The sequence below is a fragment of the Apis dorsata genome, unplaced genomic scaffold, assembly GCF_000469605.1.
Source record: "Apis dorsata unplaced genomic scaffold, Apis dorsata 1.3 scaffold_949, whole genome shotgun sequence".
NCBI lineage: Eukaryota > Metazoa > Arthropoda > Insecta > Hymenoptera > Apidae > Apis > Apis dorsata.
In genome coordinates, this window is record NW_006264058.1 from 232570 (window position 1) to 237777 (window position 5208).

Genomic DNA, 5208 nt, shown 5'->3' on the forward strand with positions numbered 1-5208 from the left:
TTTTTTAAAATTCTTGTGAAATATTGCGTATTTCGTTCATATATACAAAATAACAATGAAATAACAGGATTAATTTCGATTGGTGTCGAACAACCTGTAAAAAAAGAAAAAATTTATTCGAGTGCAACTTTGTATCGAGAAAAATTGAGTCGAATGTTCACTTCGTTTAATAGATTTTCTTACAAACTTGTTGCTTCTACTTGTGCTTGTATTCAAACGTTTTTATACTTTTTTTTTCTACTCTCCTCTTTTACCTCTATTACATTATTAGCGAGAATTCGTGAAGGATGCAGAAATTATTTACAAATATAGAAAAGAGGATAAAATAAAAATAAAAATTTTTACGATAAAAACGATGGAAAGGAAAGGTAATATTGTAAATATTTTACAATTTTGCTCCTCCTACAAATTTCCAACGTTTCGAAGGAAATCGAGATACGAAGTGATAAACGAAAGCCAAACGATAAAACGTTTTATTATAGATACACTCGAATACATATTTTTGAAAGTTAATAAACGGTTAAACGATTTAAGTGGAATTTTCAACATTCCGTTTGCACATCCTTCTTCGCCTCGCGAAAAATGAAATGGTAGTAGTAACTTCCTATCCTGATGATGGTACTCCTATTGTATTTTAATTACGCATTTTATCGCGCGCGATAAATTCTTTCGTTTTTAATACACGGAAATTTCATCGGTTATCGTTCATTCGAGTATATCGATTCAAAATCGATTCAGTTAATGAAAAAAAAATAAATATGAAAAATTCGAAGATTAAACGAAATAAACAACTTGTTGCCAAAAAAAAAAAAGGACTTTATCGAGCTCGAATAATATCTAAACGTAGAGAAATAGTAATCTTTTAAATATTCGTATTCGTAATTCTCGACACATTTTATTCAGGATATTTTTTGGGGAAAAAAACAGCAACAACGTGTATTTAATCAAATTTCAATTTTCGTTCCCCCTTGTATTCGAATTTTTAACGATTCTTTTTTCGAGATAAAAAAAATGGAAACGTATCGATCAGATTCGTTTCTAATCGTATCGCGCGTCGTTTTTTCTTTATAAAACTCGAAATAAAGTCCACGCGTAGGGGAAAATAGGAACATAGCGGAGTGTGTGTGTGTGTGTGGAGAGAAAAAGGAAGCGAGTGAATGGGGCGGGAGAACGTTTCAGAGCTTATTCAGAGCAGAAGTGAAATCCTTCGAGTTTCGGGAAAGCGTTGAAGATGTCAAGCACGTAGCTCGGTTCCTGATCATTGCCTCAAGCTTACCATGGAAGATATATGGGAATACCGACGTATACGTTTCACGATTCGCTCAAATCTGAAACAGTTACGATTTTCTTTTTTCCTTTCTTGCCCAATCATCGATGTAAATTAAATATCTTTGTTAAAAAAAAAAAAAAAAAGAAAAAAATGTGTAAATTAATTTAAAAAAAATTAAGCTTCGAAAATTTGAATTAAAATTAATTTTTTACTTACTTACGTAAAAAATAAATATATAAAATATAAGAAATCTCATATTTCTTTTAATTTTTCCACAATTAGTTATAAAAAGTATATAATTTTTAAAGGAGCAGACTCTCTTAAAATTTTTTGTTTCAATAATCCTGACGTTATTTTCCTCCCCCGAGCCCTGATTAAGCAATAGAAGTTTCCACGTTCGAAACTTTTTCACCCGTTTAGCTGCATATTTTAAAATAGGGAGTTCGGTAATTAAGTTGGCAAGGGACTTGGCTCGATTGACTGGCAACTATCTCGGTTAAAGTTACTCGACCGCTAAAACGGTATTTCATTCGTTTTTCCCTAGGTGGGTGGGTGGAACAAGAATTAACGAGAAAATATTACGTTCGAGATTCGTTATTTTTTACGCGCAATCGAAAATCTGTAAATTTCTTTAAAAATCCTTCCCCTCGAATAAAAATTCATTAGTGTTCTGATTTTCCACAAATTTCTATTTAAAAAAAATTTCTGGGATCAGTATCTATATAGTTATGCACAGAATCCATTATTTTTAACAAATCGATATCACCGAGTGTTTGTGATCAGTGCAGAACGATAATCGTTGAAATCGCCATTCCCCTGTCTTCATCCTTCGTTAAGTGTCTTAATTTTTCAAAATTTTCCAGGTAAGAGAAATTTATTATTAATTATTAGTTATCAGTTATTGAATTACGTGGTATCATTCCGAGCAATGGAAATATCGACGTAACCGAAACGAAGGGTATAACGGGGATCGTCCGATCAGATAGATCGCAACGATTCGATTGACCGATCAACTGGAGCGGTTACCGAGGCAGGAATCAGGTATCGGAGATGAAGAGAGAGCGAGAGAGAGAGAGAAAGTGGTAGTGGTGGTGGTGATGGCGGTGGGGTAGTGGTGGTGGACGCTCGAGGGGGTAACAGGTCGGATGTCCGGCAGTCCGTCACCGACTATCCCCCAGTATCTCCGGCGTGGTCCACCACGTAGTACACTCTCTCTCCACCCTGTGTACTCATATCGCCGCCACCTACATAACAAGTCCTGAATATGCATATATTCGACTAACCCCCGACATCCTTGTGTACACGCGTGCACAACCGTTATCCCTCGATCTCTCTCTTCTCTTCCTTCCACGAACACATATAATATATATATATATATTATATATATACACACACATATATATATGGTTGGAATATGCCCCCTCGATTCGATCCAGTCCCCTCTTTCTCTCTCTCTCTCGTTGCTTTCCGACTACTTGATTTTCCGCTTTCCTTTGTCATCCTTCTCGTTTCCACTCGGTCATCCATACCAACCATTCACGCCAGTTCACTATCTGACAACGCAAGAATTTATCACCGTCGTGTCCATTCCTCCCTTTATATTCGAATTTTCGCATGACACCGAACTTCGAAATTCCAATTATTCGAAAGAGCGATGCTACTTGCTTCTTTTCGAGTCGCGCAGGCGACGAACAAACCTGTTGATTCGTTTCAAAATATCTAGAAAAAAATAGATCGAGAAATACGTTGGATAGTATCGTGTATAGTATCGTGAAACGATTGAAAATGAGCGTTTAACTGACCGCGTTTCTCGGCTCGCTAGAGTAGCAGTTCGCATAACAGAGGCTGCGTCTTTGTACCGAGGATCTCTTTGATGGGAATAGCTTTGCCATCTTTTTAAGTTTCCTAGTTTCCCTACTATGCTGCCCTCTGCGTCTACCATCGGTAGTATCGCTGTTTCTCCCCTCCCCCATTCACGTAGCTATCGTTCTCTTTCCTTCCTCCTTTCTCTCTTTCTCTCTCTCTCCCCCCTCCTCATTTATTCTACCGCGTTCGCCCATTCGCCGCCGTTTGACACGACGATCGCGAACCATTTGAAAGTTAGCGGAGAAAAGGGAGAAGCCCCGTTCCACAGAGAGGGGTCAGACTCGATATAAAAAGGCTGCAACTTTAATGGACCGTCGAGCCATCTCCGATGCGGACTACTGCTATTACTCCTGTTGCCTCTCTCTCCGTTTTCGCCATAGTTCGTTTCTTACGCGTTTTAAATCGCATTAACCGTTCTTTTTTTTTCTTTTCTTTTCTTTTTTTTTCTATCAATTATTTTCCTCGGAAAGAGTCTATCTATTTTAAATTCAAACGATGTCAAAAAAAACATTTCTTTTTCGCGTAGTTTTATAATTCCTGTTGAAGCGTTCATTTAACGAAAACTAGGTTTTACGAAATTCGCTGACCAACCGGGGTGTATTAATCCATGGTGTATCAGGCCCTCTCCGGCGCAATTAATTAACTGTCAAAATAGTAGGCGTCGCTTTAATCCACGCTCGATATAGCTAATTACACGTAATGCAACCGAATATGGATCGTTTCGTGAAAATTGCCATTTTATTACCGACATTTACCACTTTCTCGTACTTTATAACAGACAGGTTGATTTATTATATTATAAATTTGCGAACAACGGGATAGTTAAAGGGGAAATTGAAGTTTAAAGTTTTTTTCTCTTTCTTGTAAAACTTGGAAAAAAATGACACCGATTTTCTTTTCTGCGAGCAAACAAACATTATGGTTAATTCGGTTCTCGTAGTCACCACCTCGATATCAATTTCGATATTATAACCTCGACACGTGTGCTACACGTTGTGTACTTCGTGTCCTACCAGATGCCGATATAACCTGTCAACGATAAGCTATGCGTATGCGATATCCGACATTTTTGTCGCCGTTCTAAATTCCGCTAATTTTCTTTCGCATCGAAATTCATATAATAAATAAATCCATAAATTTCATCTCAAATATTTAGATATTCAACTACTATAACTACTGGATACATGTTGAGACAATCTTAATCGCTATGCTATTTCTCTTGTTTTTTAACGAGAAGGATAAATTTCAAGTAAATATAATTCTACTGTCGTTTCGATCTCATCAATGATCAATCATAAAAGAATATTTTGGCCTATATTGAAAAGTTAGCCTAATTGGTCTCACGTTTTATTGTGATTCGTAGGCGAGTTGAGAAATCCAAGTTGTATAAATTAACATTGAATCTACGTAATTGCGTTTTATCTATTCAGATATTAATAATAATAATTATCGGATCGTTCTTGCAAACTTATCAACTGGTATCGATTATCGCACGGGAATCGATTCGTTCCAATTAATTTGCACGATCGGTCGCAACGGTTTCGGCTACGTAAAGCGTCTGTCTACGATACATCACAATACATCAAGCATGTTTGGGGATACGTTGATTCAGTGACTATGAAAATAGCCATGCGCGATTGACCCGTGTAATACGATTAATTCGTATGACGATTTGGGATCGTATGAAAATTCAAACGCGTGTCATCAACGAGATTTAATCGACCAAATCCGGAATATTGGAATCGGATTCGAGTTCTAAACTGTATTTTGCCGCTAATCGCGTCGCTATAGAAATCCTATCGCGCGTGTATATATTATCTCTATATTTTTTCAAAAAAAAAAAAAAATTCGTGCCATTATTATAATTTACATATAATTTTATATATTTTTATATTTCTCATTTTCACTTTTACACACGCGTATCCTGTTAGAGAACTGTCGAAGTTATATTATATGTTTATATGTTTGTATTATATGAGGTTATATATAAACGTGCGACTCACGCTTTGTATATTTACGTGTGAATTGTTTCCTTTCCCCTCCGTCGTACTTCGATGTAGCGAGCTCGGTGT

General features: G+C 36.5%; 1 long non-coding RNA gene across 1 annotated transcript; it reads right to left on the minus strand.

Annotated features, from left to right (window-relative positions):
- Positions 1 to 2710: 2710 nt before the first annotated feature.
- On the minus strand, positions 2711 to 4225 carry LOC116186578. Its single transcript, XR_004151600.1, has 2 exons — positions 3016 to 4225; positions 2711 to 2967 (listed from the first exon to the last, which is right to left on the minus strand). It is a non-coding gene; the product is annotated as an uncharacterized LOC116186578 (long non-coding RNA).
- Between the last annotated feature and the right edge of the window lie 983 nt (positions 4226 to 5208).